Here is a 17,340-nt window from a genome sequence, read left to right on the forward strand (position 1 = left end):
TACAATTTAGGGACCCCCCTACCCTCTCTCCTGGGTACTCAGGGCGTAAGAGACCCAACTTTACCCCTCCATGGGCTCAGGGCTAACACCCATTCCTGATGGACTCAGGACTCTATGGGTCTGCGTGGCCTTTTCGCAATGAAAGAAACTCAGGCAATAATCTCCTTAACCTCTATTTATTATCAGACGCCAAAACAGAGCACACAATGCTCACCACTCCTGAGTATGCAGGTGATCTACCCATATTGGCTCGGCAAAGTTCTGGTCATCTGGAGCTCTGGTTGCTGCAGGGTCTTCTGGCAGCTTTAATCTTGAGCTGTGCCATGTCCTGGAGGTGAGTTCCAAAGAACTTCCCTTTGGGCCCCAGTCTATATAGTTAAATCTTGGGTCCTGCTTAGCTCTACCGTAACCAATCATTTGAAACTAAAGTCCTACAAAACAGTGTTTTTCACCAAACCTAGCACATTACAAACAATCCTTTAACCAATCAGACCCCACCACCTTAGTTGATTCAAATCTTGTGAAATTAGTTATGCAGCAGACAGAAACAATTGAAGAATGAGAGAGAGACCATACAGATAAACAACAGAGAAGTAGGGACCAGAAAGACCAAACAATAGAGAAGTATGGACTTCACAATCACAGCTGTTGAAAAGTGGTTTCTTGCCAGACAGAAGTTTTCTTTAAATCTCTTAAGATCTGTTTCTTTATCTGGGGATGGAGGGTACTATTAGGACAGGAGTACCTTCTTAACAGCTCCATATTACATTGTTTTGATGCAATAGATGGAACGTAAGGATGTGACTCTCTGTACCTTAGCTCATGGCTGCCTCAGACCTTACAGATAGCTTAAGCGTCCTGGCTTTTGTGGGTCACATTCTTAGGTACCTGCCTCTCTCAATGCATTGCGTAAGCAGCCTAGGCACCTAATTAAGTGTTTGTGGCTCATATTATTGTTCCGGTGATTTTTCTAGGTGCCTACAAGGTATGCAGTATTCTGAGTGTCAAAATGCTGAAGTCCCTTTGTGTATCTAGGCTACTGTGATCACAGGAGGAACAGAACAAAATCTTAGGGAACGTACATATCTATGCATTTGCTGAAAGCATCGGGCGGTGAAGGTTCACCTACAATGGTCTGGCAGTGGAGCTGTCCTGCGAGCCCTCCCCGTGCAAAACACTGAGGTTTGAAACAATGGCAAAAGTAAAGAGCCCAAGCTGCTGGGGACCAGGGACATTTTATCCAGCTTTGGTGCAAGATGTTATGTGAAGCAACCCTTTTTCCATCTCCTTCACATTCGTCTTACAAGCAATGGAACTTGCTTAGAAGGACTTGCATGGATTCCATTTACAGTGCTGCTGCAGAGCTCATCTTTCCTTATAATTTTGTGTGTGTGCTTAGCTCATTTGGGTGGGTTTCTTTACCTCTCCATCTGCATGTGACTGATATGATTTGGTCCCATGGTTGGATCTGAATACAATGCAAATGAACTTTATACCATCATGAATTTGCATGACATGAATATCAGCTTTAATAGAAATCAAATCTGAATCCATAGCCAATTTTCAGCTAACCCAAAAATTAAATGAGGGCCATTGATAGATGAACACTGAGAAAGAAAATGAACATTGTGCGAGTTGGCGCAGTGCTTGCATCATTTTTGCCCTACCTCATTAACTGAGGTAAATCTTTGTCCCAACAGTGTTGAGTTGGGCTGTATCCAGGGCCAGCGCTTGCATTTAGACAGCTTAGGCAATCGCCTAGGGCGCCAGCATTATTAGGGGGCGGCATTTTGCCGGAGGGGGCAGCAGGCGGCTCTGGTGGAGCTGCTGCAGTGGTGCCTGCGGAGGGTCCGCTGGTCCGCGGCTCCAGTGGAGCTGCCGCCATCGTGCCTGCGGACGGTCGGCTGCTCGCGCGGCTGCGGTGGACCTCCCACAGGCACGACTGCGGCAACTCCACCGGAGCCGTGGGAGCAGCCGACTGTCCACAGGCAGGACTGTGGAGCCAGGGGACCAACACGCTGGGCGGTGAAATGGCCATGCGCCTAGGGAGCTCAAACCCCTAGCGTCGGTCCTGGCTGTATCAAACAAACTTTTGAATACAACTTCTCCCCTGACCACTTCCTCTTTGTGAGGCTAATCAAAAATTTGAGGTACAAAATCTGTGATTGCAAGTCCACGTGCTCATATTCACAAGATATGTAGCGATGGACATCTTCTTGCCCTATTGTCAGAAAGAGTCCCTAAATGAAACCTTTCTTCTAATTTCCTATGCTGTATTTCTCTCTGTTATCTTTATGGTAACCTAAATGTCATGTACCCTGCAAAACTTTGACACAGACATTTGTCAGACTGTTAGACGCTCACAATAAGATTACAGAATACATAAGGGATGTTTAAAAATGATTTGGTCCCTTCATTTTTAATAATTTTACATATGATTACCTACTAATTGACTCAAAATGGTGCTGCAAGCATCATCTTTATATTGCACCAGAGAGATGTGGTACATTTATGGTGTTTGGGTGGGAGGGAAGTAGGAAAGAATCTAATAAATTCTTACTCATAAACTTTCCATAAATTATTCCTACAGTTTTTATAATATACCTTCTTTCAATCAAGATATGGATGAGTGAGTTGTCTGAAAATGGCACTGTATTCCTAGCCTTTACTGAAAGAAAACAAGGTGTTTGGGATAAAATCAGATTTGATGGTAATTATTTCTCACAGGCTTTCTGGAATCGTATCTGTAGGCAGCTTAGCACTAACATGTTTCATTTATATTCTCAGTGCATTGCTCCATTCTAATCCATTCGGGTCCTAGACTTACTGACATAAAAGATGTGTGTTTCTATTTAAATTGCACTTTTGTGTAGCAGAACATTAAACAGAGTAGGATGTGTTGATATGTACACTTGGCAAAGGCCTTTTGTTTTTTATTTCCTGAAAACTGAAGGACTGCAACCCAAGACCTAGATCAGCATTTCTCAAACTGTGGGACAGGACCCCAAAGTGGGGTTGCCAGGACAGGTGTTAGACTTGCTGAGGGTTGGGACCAAAGCCTGAGCCCCACTGCCTAGGGCTGGAGCTGAAGGGCTTTAGTCTTGGGTGGTAGGGCTCAATTTATAGTCCTCCCGCCTGGCCCGGGGCGGTGAGGCTCGTACTTTGGCTTTGCCCCCTGCCCAAGGTGATGGGGCTCGGGCAGGCTCCAGCGTCAGTCCCCCCTCCTGGGGTCATGTAGTAATTTTTGTTGTCTGAAGGGGACTGTGGTGCAGTGAAGTTTAAGGACACCTTTCAGGGGGAGAACTGGAGGTGAAAATCTCTGAGAGAAGATCCTTCTCACTTCATGGAGCTGAGTTTGTGCTTCCTCCCAACCTTTGGATGAAGTCCCAGAAACTTGTTGGATCCCATAGGGATCTGTGGAAGGTCAAAGACATCATTAACTCTGACCCTATTGACCCTCTCTACCCTGAACTGTCTTTTACATGGAAATGATAATACACTGGGTGGCTGTCTCTCATTGTCCCTTGATGTTCTGTGGAGCTAATATGATGATGCCTCCTCCCCATGACTTGCCCATTTCTCTCAGTGACCTACCCAGTCTCTACCACCTTCACCCACAGAGACTCCAAAACAACAAGGTGTAGCACTATGGAATGGCAGAGCCTCCTTTATCCTCCTTGAAAGGTTTCCCTCCAGGCACAGATCCGTGGGGTGGAACCATTTGAGTTCAGGGAAGATAGGATGGCTCAGGGATGAGCTGCACCTATGGTCTCTCCCCTAGTCTGTTTCCATGGGCACCCTTTCCAAGTGACAGGCCACTCTGCCTGCGCTCTTTCCAGAGTGGAACTCCACACTTCACCCCACTTTAGACTGGCTCACCTGGCTACAAAACTCCTCATGCTCACCATCCTGCTATCGCTGCCTCATATCCCCCAACAAACAGTGCCTCATACATGCAGTCCCTCACAAGTGCACCCTCGTTCCAGGAGATAAATTTCTCGACTTCACTTCTGGTAAGATCCCTGTGGCTGGACCCTGAGATGTCACCCCCACATCTTTCCAACTGTGGTAACACGAGAGTCCCATCTGCCATTGATACCTGCAACGCACTCCTCTCCAGGTACCTGTGACCAACAGTTGATTAAAGTGACTCCAAATAGCTTCTCCCAAAGATATAGAGCAAACAACCTTAAACCACATCAGGTTTGCAGTTCATCGCCTCTCTCAAAGCTTAGGTGAGCCCTCCTGTCTCAAAGACATCCTGCAGAGTCCCTACCTTGCATCCGCAGCCCTATCAATATTGGTCCCTAAGAACTACTGCCCACTCCCCCATCCTTTTCTTCTAGGCCAGAGGTTTTAATATCTTAGTTTGCTTTAACTGTAGTCTCTGGCTTTGGAACAATAGCCCTGTCACCTCTCTGGTGAACGGCAGGTAGGGATTTCCCAATGACTATTTCTCTAAGGGTATGTCTACACTGCAATTAGACACCTGCGCCTGGCTCATGCCAGCTGACTCAGGACTGCAGGGCTTGGGCTATGGGGCAGTTGAACTGTGGTGTAGATATTTGGGTTCGGGCTGTAGTCTGAGCTGTGGCATCCTCCCTCCTCACAGGGGCTTAGCGCCTGGGCTCCAGCCTGAGCCTGAACACTTACACTGCAATTAAACAGCCCCTTAGCCTGGGCTCTGTGAGCCTGAAGTCAGCTGGCTTGGGCCAGCTGTGGGTTTTTAATTGCAGTGTAGATGTACCCTTAAAGGCCCCTGGTATTCTCTTTGGAGGTACTTTGTGTCTATCATTATTTCATTACCAGCTTGTTTCTCCTGTGGTTTAATTCCATGCAGTCAGCCAGAATACTATCATGCAAGTAAACTGAGGCACATACTGTTCATATAAAATAATGCAGATATCCCCCTCCGTTGAAGGTTTTTTAGACTGAGTGAATGGTTGGTACTCACTGACTTGATCATTATTTAATTCTCAGTTTAAAAAATGAAATTATACCTAACCTGTATGTCTTATCATTTTAGGCTGAAACCGATATTTATTGATCTGTACCCTCCAACTTACCATTTAAACATTAGTTTAACATTAACCTTTCCTTCCTTGCCCGAACCCTTTTCATTGTCTCTCTACCTCAAGCTGTCAGCTTTGTCTCTTATAGTCCATTTTACATTGGGGGTGGGTGCGACGTAGCATGGAGTGAAACCTGGAGATGAGAATATTGATGGGTGGGGAAGGGGGGGGAGGAGCGGTTTTCTTTAACATGATGATGTCAACTGTGAGTAATCAGAAGTCTGTAGTGATGCTGCCAGTAGCCTAAAGTTGGGGAATGGAGAGACTGTAATCAATGTTGAGAAGTATTTCAATCGCTACATACTTTTGTTGGTGTTCACAATTCCTGAAGCCTTTGGCTTCAGACTTCCTCTTCCTCTCTAGTGTGTGCTGTGGAAATGCAAACTCCTACTATTTTCATGAATTAACAGATATTCAGCAAAATAAGACCAACTGATCTGTTGGTGTCTTTTCTGACAGCTACGCATTAGGGCCTGAGCCTGTGAAGTATTGAATGTCCTCCAAGTGCACTGAATGCACTCTCTCTCAGGGGGCACTCATTGCCTGGCAGGATCGTGCCCATAAACTGTAAATTCCATTTTAAGTTAAGATCATTTTAAAATAGGCAGAGTATAATTGACAAAATACACAATTTTCCAAGCATTGTATAAAGAAATACTCATTTTTTTCTAATACTTGTGAATTTCTAAATGTATGACTAGTTCTTCTTGTGGCTAGTAAGCCTATTTAATAGGAAGGACAAACATGTTGCTGCATTTTCTTAGTTTGGTCTTTCTTCTTTATAGGTTTTTATGCAAACAAGTTTTGCTTTTATCGTTAAAGGCTGTGGAACAGGAATATATCATTAAACACTGAGTCCTTCATTAGCTTATAGATTAACACTCTAAAAGTTGGAGGTGAGGGATGGAGATGGGTGGGACTCTTCCTCAATAAGTGTGCTGTATTTATGTCCTTAACTTAAACAACTCATTCCATAAAGCAAAATCAAATATCGAAATTCAGTATGCACAAATGAAGGTCCTGATCTTTCAGAGCACAAAATTCTTATGGAAGTTGATAGCAGTTTTAGGTACACAAAGATAGCAGGTCTGGACAGACTTCTGAAGGTTACTTCCTAATGTTACTTAATCATAAAATCATAGAACTGTAGGGTTAAAAGGAACTCAAGGCTCATGTAGTCTAAGCCCCAATAATATTTGTATTGCCTATAGCCAAAGTCCCATTATCCTAGCCACTGTACTAAAATTTCACCAAAAAATGGTCCATTCCCTTAAGAGTTTGCAGGCTAAGCATAAGACCAGAGACCACTGCAACAGACAGAGAGGAGAGACAAGGGAACTTAACAAATATTTCACATGCTGTGTGTGAGACTAAAATGTTTTACAATTATTTTCCCATATTACATTTTGTTTTAAAATAACTTTAAAATTTGATAACCATAGAAAACCACCTTGGAATTATATAACTAATGCTTTTCATTTTTAAATAAAGGGTCCCACCAATTATAAAATACAAGGATTTCTATTCAATTTTTTTTCATTTATAATACAATATATACTTAAAAACTCATAATGCATATTTATGGATTGCCTTCCAAGACAGCAAGCTTACCCAGATTCTGTGCAGGGCTCAGTTATACCACTTGCAATGCTTAGGGAAAATGAACAATATCTGTACCCTGCATTAAAAGGGATGCGGTCAAATCTGGTAGGCCTGTAATTTGGGCTACTCTTTCCTTTTTAAAGTAACATTTTGAGTGCAGATTCTGTACCCTCTGAGTCCTTGCTTTTGAGGCATAAAGGGGCATTAAACTGGTCAGAAATAGACCCTCACCCCCAGAGAAAACCCCCAAAACAGGGCCAATGAGGAAGCGGAGTAGGTAGCCCTATTGTGTCCTCCCACTTGTAACATGCAGTGTAGGGGTCATGCTGAAGGAATGTCAAGGCTAGTGGCAGGAGTGTTCTGACTATTCTGGGCTGCAGAGCAGCCTGTTGACAGCTGTGGGAAAGATGAAGTAAATTAGAGAAGACCGCACAGATGCTGTGTACTGGCCCCCAAAGCAGCCTAGAACATCTAGATCAGTGGTTTTCAACCTTTTTTCATTTGAATAGTGGTACAGACCCCTTTGGAAATCTTAGATGTAGTTTGCAGACCCTCAAGAGTCTGCTGACCACAGATTTAAAACCCTTGTTTTGTAGTAATAACCTTTCATGGACCCCTACGACATAGTCTGCAGACCCTCAGGGGTCCATGGACCTCAGGTTGAAAACCACTGCCATAGAAGATTCAAAAGTGGCTTTGTTCCCCGTTTCTCCTGTACTGTGCCTTTTGAGCTGAGGTTCCTGAGAGACCCAGCTCGGAATCTGCTCCACCTTTTTTGTTGTCCTCTTGGTGGAATATGGCAGGCCAATCAGACTCACTAATTTTTCACATTTTTCCCTCACCTACCCCAACCTTCCTGTGTCTCGAAGGTATGACAATTTAGAAATTAAGCTGGTGACAAGATCTGGACAGGGGATGGTTGAAGAATAATGTGAAGTATTCCCTTGGAGTCTGATGCAGGAGCAACAGAGTTCACAGTTGTGCCTTTTTTTTCTTTTTAGGAAGGACTGGTTAGAAATTGGCTTTATCTAAAATTAAAATGCTCCTGCATACCCACTGATTAGTGTGTGGGTTATGTGTTCCCAATCCACAGCGGAGTCTGGTGCAGCCCTAACTATGAATCCTGACTTTTTAGTTCAAGCTGTAAAAATTCATGCTTTTAGTATTATGGTCCTTGGTTCAGTCTTCAGCATGTTGGCCACAATGGCAGCCCTTAAAGATATGGGGGTTCATCCAGCACTTGAGCAGCTACGGGCTGCAGGGGCTCGAGATAGGCTATGCCTGTCCAGGTGGAATGTGTAACCCACTGTTCAGGGTACGTTTATGCATTCACCTCAAAGGGTTTTCTTAAGATGGTCGAAAAATGCCTTGATTTAAAATGAAAAAGGAATGCAATGCCTCAGGCTGGATCTGTGTATTTGTGTTTTAATGATATGTCCCTGTTAATCATGTTGTTTTTGTGAATATTAGACAGGTGACTTGCGGGAAAGTGCAAGTCTATGCAACACTTTGAAAATGTAAAGGGTGGTAAATACACTGCTATTGTCACCTGAAAAGGAATTTTATTGATGCTTATGCATTTAAAATGATCTCAAAGTGAGTAATTTCAGAGAGGGAGAGGATGGAATGAGACTATTTTTTCCATCTTTGTGCCTAATTCCTGTTAACAGTAATAGCAATTGGTGTCAACAAAGCTGAGAAGACCATCTCAACAGTGTACAGTATGTACTCTTACATGCATGGATTGTCCTTTTAAAGAAATATAAAAATAGATCATGGGGTTCAGCAGTTGTAGGATGAGTCAAATACATACTGAATTTTAGATACTTTCTGGCTTGAGTAAGCTTACTGTGACCTTCATAAAATTAGTTTAAAAATTTGAATTTTTGTTATAAGGCAGGTTAATTCTTGATGGGTACATATGACTGTGATGCCCAGCTAGTACTTGTATCTGCTTGCATGAGGGGCTGGAGAGGGAAAGGATAAATTGCAGCAAAATTGCTCAGAAAATAGTAAATTAAAAGACTTTGTATAGTGACCAGTGGTAAATTCCACAGAATCAGCCACTTTTCCACTATCCAGGATCCTCAGCATAATTTAGAGCAGCCTAAAGCCTGCTGTAAATTACAGCAGCTAGAGCAGTCCCCTAAGGGACTGCTTCTCTGGCTGACAATCACTGGAGCATAGTGTGTTCTGGCTCTGTCGTCATTTCTCCTCTTTCTAACTCTGACAGATGCCTTGAAAAGGCTGATAGGAATCCCCATCTGCCTTCTCACTGCAGTTCCAGTGGCACAAAGGGAATGTAATAGAGTCCAGGATGGGTTATATTGGTTCATTTCATTACATATATTTTTGTATTATAGGATCTATTAAATGTGTCACAGCTTTAAAATGTAGCCTTTTTATAGCTGTTTTTACAGGGTTTATTGTATTCTCTGTACACTTGATTTGGAAAACAGCTTTTAGCAATTTTTTTTGAAACCGCGGGCATTTCAACAATAAATGTTTTTATTAGTTGTAAGGGGACTTTATTATACTATTGTAAAAGACAAATGGGTGTGTATAAAAATAATCTTAAAGGAAATGTTGGATAGCTTAGAGGAGCAGTTCTCAAACTGTGGGTCGGGTCCCCAAAGTGGGTCGCAACCCTTTTTCAATGGGGTCACCAGTGCTGGCGTTAGACTTACTGGAGCCTGGGGCCAAAGCCTGAGCCCTGCTGCCCAGGGCCAAAGCTGAAGCCTGAGGCCCATTAGGGCAGCAGGGCTCAGGCTTTGGTCCCCTCTCCTGGGGTCATGTAGTAATTTTTGTTGTCAGAAGGGGGTCATGGTGCAATGAAGTTTGAGAACCCCTGACTTAGAGGTCTTCAGAATCCATTTGTGATGATGATTTCTATTTAACTGTCTGAGTCCAGAGTACAGGGCTTCAGGGGTCCAAGGCCCTGTAAGATCTTCCAACTTTACAGATTTTTAAAGGCATTACAAAAGTTTGGATGTACTACAGTTATAGTAGTCTTATCATGCAATGAAAATAACATATTGAGATCATTCTGCTTTGCTAATACACTTTGACAAATTGAGGAGATGAGTGCTAATCAAAAGAGTACTTGCTTTTGTATCAGGCAAAGTGATGAGTACTCCTGTAATCAGCACTCCACTCCTTTGCTCTGCCCATATGCTTCAGACTGAGCGGAGGAGAGCAGCACAGGTCAGATTAGAAGTGCTATCAGAGCTGTCATGCACGTGCCCATGCTACAGTAAAACCAGCTCATTTTAATGTTTGTCCCATATAACACCTGTAAGAGAACTTTCATTTGGGAGGGTGAATGAGGTCACCCGTATTTCTTCACACAACGCACAGTCAACCCATGGAACATTTTGTCAGAGGATGTTGTGAAGGCCAAGACTGTAACAGCGTTAATAAAAAAAACTAGATAAGTTCATGGAGGATAGGTCCATCAAGGGCTATTAGCCAGGATGGGCAGGGATGGTGTCCCTAGCCTCTGTTTGCCAGAAGCTAAGAATGGGCAACAGGGGATGGATCACTTGATGATTACTTGTTCTGTTCATTCCCTCTGGGGCACCTGGCATTGGCCACTGTCGGAAGACAGGATTCTGTGCTAGATGTATACTGCATACTGACCAGGATAGTGGGCTAGTCTGGCCCGGTATGGCCATTCTTATGTTCTTCCTAGCTGCACATTGTAGCCAATACTCAGACAACCACAGTTGCTGTCTTGTGATGGCAAACTTTGAATGCTAAAATGCTACATTGCACGCAAATAAAAATTCCAGTGTAACTTGGTCACTATCCTTTGTTTTAGAAAACATCAATGCAAGTAACACTTCTTCCTAAAACTTACAATGTTTTTAGACTGGTGGATGATGCTCACGGAGAAAAAGCAATTTAACCTGATTGCTCTGACTACAGCAGCATCAATTTGATAAGCTTGTAAATAGACTCTCCTATTTTGGGGCCTGGCACACCATCTGAATGAATTGTACCTGATACTGACACCATGGCTGCTAAAAGATTAGAGGAAACTAAGATGAGATTCTGACAAAATGTTTCAGATGTCATTGGTGAAATCTTGCAAGGCATCCTTCCCCAGCTATCTGAGGGCTGGGCTCTGCCCTCAAGTAAGCATGTACAGCTGCCATTGAAATCAACAGGAGGTTCATTGTATGGCAAAAGGATTGGTCTGAGGCAATAAGAAGAAATAGGAGCCAATTATTTTTTTTAATTCATGGCCCATATTATAGATTTTGATTTTAGAAAGGTTTTATATTCTTCTAAATGGGTCTCCACAAAAGTTTAAGCATTCAAGTTTTGCCATTCCTTGTAGTCAATGGTAACCAGGGATTTTCAGCTCACTCTCTGTAATGTTTGGAGGAAGGGAGAACCAATATGTGTTGATATAATCCAGTATGGAAAATATTTTGCAGGTGTCACAATGGCTTTGTGATAGCAGTATGACACAGGGGACTGAAATCTCTATTTTAAATAATTGGTCTTTGCATGGCTAATACAGCAAGGCAAATTCACTTAAACTGCTTTTGTAATAGATACCATTACATGCAAAAACAGGGTTTGCATTCACAAATGCGGAACTATGCACACTTTATGGGAGCTGTATGCCTACTCTTGTGCCCTTAATATACATATTATTATTGGGTTTGTTTTCAGAAGGCATATTATTGAATTGCATCTTTGGATATTTCTATAACTGATGAACAAATCCAAATGGAGTGATGTATTAATTTGATGGGATAAATGGGCACAGAGTCAAAAGTGATAACCTGACGCTATCACTGTACAGCACTAAAGAGTTAAACATGGTGGAGAGTTTTGAATACAGAAACCTTGGCCTGATTAGTCCCATGACAACAACCACCATTAAAAATATTTATAACCTTTTATTAAAGAAAAAGAAGAGAATAACAATTAAAGGATTTCACATGTAAATGATTAAGACAGACTTTTATCAATATTCCTTATTCCTTTTTCCTTTAGTTGCAGACCCTTTTTTTTTTTTTTAGGAAAACCCCTTTCTGACAACATTTGTAGATGACATTACCTGTCTTTTTTGGGAAAAAGAGAAAAACTCAACACCTCCGTGTTGTCCTTCTGGGCACAGTTCACCCCGCTGTGTGTCAACATTGGTCTTTTTTGTCTTTCAGAGAATAGGGTAGTGGTGGTTTGTTCAGCTGGCAAAACTGCCCTTCAGTCCTACCCTTTTCAGGATGTTGAAGTTCAAAGGTAATCAGGAACAAGAACAAACACAACTCTAAGCCAGTTTCATCTCACAAACATTTATTTGGGCCCAGCCTTCTAATCAGAACTTGTTTCCCAAACAGTCTGTGCTTCTGCCGATTTCCCTTCCCAGGTATCAGAGAAATGTAGGACTGGAGGGGACCTTGAGAGATCAAATAAACATAGATCATCCCTGTGACGTATTTGCACAACCTGTGTTTAAAACCTCCAGTGACGGAGATTCCACAACCTCTCATGGAAGCCTATTCCAGAGCTTAGCTAACGTTATAGTTAGGAAGTTTCTTCTAATATCTAACCTAAATCTCCCATGCTGCATACACCTTTTCACATATTTGAAGGCTGTTAACAGGTCCCCCCTCAGTCTTCATTTTTCAAGACTAAACATAGCCGTTTTTAAACCTTTCCTCATAGGTCAGGTTTTCTAAACCTTTTATCGCTTTCGTTGTTCTCGTCTGGACTCTCTGCAATAAGTCTCTATGTTTCTTAAATTGAACATAGTACTCCAGCTGAGGCCTCACCAGTGCCAAGTAGAGCCGGACAGTTACTTCCCATGTCTTACATACAGCATTCCTGATCATCTACCCTGAGAATGATATTAATCTTTTTTGCAGCTGCACCTTGTTGACTCATATTCAATTTGTGATCCACTATAACCCACAGATGCTTGTCAGCAATAGTACCACCTAGCCAGTTATTCTCTATTTTGTAGTTATGCATTTGATTATTCCTTCTTAAATGAAGTACTCTGCCCTTGTCTTTACTGAATTTCATCTTGTTGATTTCACTCCAATTCTCTAATTTGTCAAGATTATTTTGAATTCTAATGCTGTTCTCCAAAGTGCTTGCAACCCCCCTCCCTGCTTCATGTAATCCACAGATTTAATAAGCACACTATCCAATGCATTCTCCAAACCATATATAGTCGTTCACTAGCCCGTTCGTTTATAAGCCGACCCCCCAAAATGGATAGGTAAAAATAGCAAAAACTGTATGACCCTTTCATAAACTGACCCTATATTTCAGGGGTTGGAACAGTTTGGCGCCCTGCCTGTCAGAGTAAGCTGCTGGCGGATCAAGACATTTTGTTTACTTGGACCATCTGCAGGCATGGAGCCCCTCAGCTTTCTGTGACTGCGGTTTGCTGTTCCCAGCCAATGGGAGCTGCGGGAAGTTGTGTCACAAGAGGGAGCCTGCAGACAAAATGACAATGTACTAGATATTCAATTCAATGATTCTATAGAGTATAAAATCATCAAATTTTGATGTAGACCCATTTTTAAGCCAACCCCCGCTCTTTGATGTGTCACTTTTTTACCAAAAATATTCAGCTTATGAACGAGTATATACAGCAGGGGTAGGCAACCTATGGCACAGATGCTGAAGGCAGCACACAAGCTCATTTTCAGTGGCACTCAGACTGCCCGGGTCATGGCCTCCAGACCAGGGGCTCTGCATTTTAATTTATTTTTAAATGAAGCTTCTTAAACATTTTAAAAACCTTATCTACTTTGCATACAACAATAGTTTAGTTATATATTATAGACTTATAGAAAGAGACCTTCTAAAAATGTTAAAATGTATTACTGGCACACGAAACCTTAAATTAGAGTGAATAAATGAAGACTCGGCACAGCACTTCTGAAAGGTTGCCGACCCCTGATATACAGTATTCAATAATATAGGATTCCTTTTTGATTTTCACATCATTAAAGACAGTGTTTCTAAACCTGGAGCTGCCGTTCGTGTGGGAAAATCCCCTGGCAGGCTGGGCCGGTTTGTTTTCCTGCCCCGTCCGCAGGTCCAGCCCCAATTTGAGAAACACTGATTAAAGACCTCCTGATGGAGCCATATTGGCTTTTTCTTATCTTTCCTTTGCATTGGAAAAGTTTGCAGTTGTGTCTTTAATATTGTCTCCTTGAGAAACTGACAGCTCTCCTGAACTCCTGTTTCCTTTAGATTTTTTCCCCAGGCTTCTCTCCCATGAAGAGAAACAGAGCTCTGTCCTCTTTCCTGGTCAGCCCTGAACTGAGCCCAGGCCCTCTCCTTTTACTTCCCCTCTCCACACCTGACATTGTCTGCAGGTGTAGCAGGGTGGGGCCAGTTGGGTTCACAGGCTTTCCATAACTGTTTCATTACTACCAGGGAGCCTACCTGTCAGCCTCCTTAATCCTCTCCTCACACCTTAATGGTGTGGGCCTCTCTGCCCCATCACAGACAGTCTGGAACTCTTCTTTTTGCTGCTGCTGTTTCAAGTCCAGTCCTGTTTTTTTGAAGATAAAACAAGACAAACTCACACAAAAAGAGAGATGAAAGAACAGCAGAGATGGAAAATGCAGATTCTGTCTTTGATGCTGACTTTGACTAGCAGCCTCACTGTTGGAGATACACAAGCCCAGGACACAGTCTGATCAGCCACTCTGAGACCTGGTAAACTTGTGCCAGGATCAGGCTGTTTAGGGCGTTGCGTTAAAGTGTCTCTCTAGCCATGGGCTCATCGCAGTATTGAAAAAGAGTGTCTTGGCTTGCTAAGCCAGGCTCTTATTAAATAGAAGACAGAGAGAGAGAAGAGAGAAGAAATAAGATTGGGGAAGGAAAACAACACATGGTGGGATCGTGAATGAAAGAAGGAACATTCCAGGTGTTGCTCAGGACTTACCTGGTAAAAGTAATGTTGTCATTGTTTTCTCTCTTGCTCAGTCTGGTCAAGAACATCTCTCAGGATCAGGACAGTGGAAGGCCCTGAAGTTTCACCCAGGATCCTAGGAGATGATGGAGGTTCTAGCTATGATAATAGAGCTCAACTCCTTTCATAGCATATTGGGGTTGGAAGGGACCTCAGGAGGTCATCTAGTCCAACCCCCTGTTCAAAGCAGGACCCAATCCCCTTGCAGATGTTTTCCTCAGTTCCCTAAATGACTCCTTCAAGGATTGAACTCACAACCCTGGATTTAGCAGGCCAATGCTCAAACCACTGAGCTATACCTCCTCCCCTGCATTTGTCTACCCTGCTCTTAAACATTGCCAATGATGGAGATTCCACAACATCTCTCCACCTGTCCTCCAGCCACTTTGTGACTTTTTACCACTTTTCAGCATTTAAACTTACAATTGGGGTAGAACTAGTAGGCCCCAGTTATTACAACAGTGATAACAGGAAGAAGTCAACACCTTGTGTTTGTTGTTAAAAAGTATTTGGTACAGAGTTATGGAAAGTATGACTACAGAGAATTTTTTTAAATTATTTAGGTATGTAATATCTGTGTACTGTACATCCAGTATGTTTGTGAATCTTATATCTGTGTATATGTATGTATGACATACATTACATGGAGTATATTTCTTTCACTGTCTGTAAAGGTATGAGCTCCCTCTAGTGGCCATGCCTTTTCTTGTATTGTGATAGAAACTTGTATAGCTTCTGCCATTCTTCACTGTCCAGCCTCTTGGATCTCCAGATCACCATCTTAAAAGGGATAATATGAGGTTAAGATAAAACCTTTAGTATTACACACCTCCCACATCCTCCCCTCTACTCCCATTTTCCCCATAGATACATCCTAAGGGGCATGATTGCCAGAGAATGTACTAGGATACAGGATAGAACTGCAAGAAAATTAACCCAAATACAAGTTCTAAATTGAATGTAATAGATAATATTATATATATGATCAGATTAGTAAATGACTCCTTCAGAATAATCTTTACTTGCAAACATCTTTGGTCTTGTATGCGTGGTAATGCATGTGGAAGGAATGATATACCTGGGACAGAAATTAGGTTCTTTGTCATCCAGAAATTAGGTTTTTCAGAACATTTCTGGGTCACCATTCCTTTTAAAAAACTTTTTGTTTGCTTGATTTTTTTAATATGGGTGCTGAAGGTAAAAAACTTCAGTTACATGAAGTGCTCTAAAAATAGAAACATGACCATATAAAATTAAGAAATCAGTTGTCATGTTTCTTATAAAAAAACCTGACTCCCTCTTGATGGATAGCGTATAAGCAAGCTTGCAAAATTAGAATGATTGTTGTTTAATTTTCTATGCAGCATTATAACCGCAAACAAATAATGTAGCTACAGATTAGGGAACCACATTACAATTTGGTGTAAATGCAAAAGAATTTTAGAGGGTGTTTATATAGAAGGAATGGGAAAGATGTGGGAATGGACATGCATTTGTTGTAGCTAAATTGAGAATAAAAAAGAAAAAAAAGAGAATCAAAAACCAGAGATGCCCACGTTGTGTAGCATTATGATGCAAAAATAAATGATAACATAACAAGATACCAGGCATTTTAAAAAGAAGATAATGGAACAGTAGAAGGCAAATGGAAACATGTAAAGGAAACTTTCACCAAAACCTCTGAAGAAGTGCTGGGATTGATAAAGAAACACAACAATGAATGGTTGTCTGAGGACACATGGCAGAAAATCGAAGAAAGATGTAAAATTAAAAATTAAATCGGGGCCTTTGTTACTTTTGAAAATTTTAACCCATAAACTGGACTTGTGCTCAGATGGGCAGAGCATAATCTGCTATTACTACACAACCTTGTTGTGATGGATTCAGTCACAGAGACCCTCTTGGGACTGTCACCTGAAGTGCTGGAATTACCTCTGAGCCCATTTTCCCTCCCAGCTTGGGACTCCAGAACCCTGTCTTGTTGAGCCAGACTTGCTAGCCTGGTGCAGCACAGACCCAGGTCTGGTCTGCACCTCCAAAGCTGCAGGCTTAAACCAAAAACTGCTCAGCAGGTCTCCTGTCTCCAGCACCCAGACACCCAGCTCCCAATGGGATCCAGACCCCAAATAAATCCGTTTTACTCTGTATAAAGCTTATAAATGGTAAACTCATATATTGTCTGCCCTCTATAACACTGATAGAGAGAGATGCACAGCTGTTTGTTCCCCCAGGTATTAATCACTTACTCTGGGTTAATTAATAAACAAAAGTGATTTTTATTAAGTATAAAAAGTGGAATTTAAGTGGTTCCAAGTAATAACAGACAGAATAAAGTAAATCACCAAGCAAAATAAAGCAAAAACATGCAAGTCTAAGCCTAATAAATTAAGAAACTGATTACAGGTAATGTCTCACCCTCAGAGATGTTCCAATAAGCTTCTTTCACAGACTAGACTTCTTCCTAGTCTGGGTCCCATCCTTTCCCCTGGTACAGGCCTTGTTAGTTCCAGCAGGCATCTTGAGTGAAAAGCAGGGGCTTGCTCATGACTGGGACCCCCCACCCCTTGTTCTGCTCTGGCCCCTTTTATAACTTTGGCCCAAGGCAGGAACCCTTTTTCTCTCTGGATCCTTCCCCTCTAAATGGAAAAGCACCAGGTTTAAGATGGATCCCAGTATCCTGTGACATGATCACATATCCTGTGAGACTTCATT

The sequence above is a fragment of the Chelonoidis abingdonii genome, chromosome 3 (assembly GCF_003597395.2).
Source record: "Chelonoidis abingdonii isolate Lonesome George chromosome 3, CheloAbing_2.0, whole genome shotgun sequence".
Classification (NCBI taxonomy): Eukaryota; Metazoa; Chordata; order Testudines; family Testudinidae; genus Chelonoidis; species Chelonoidis abingdonii.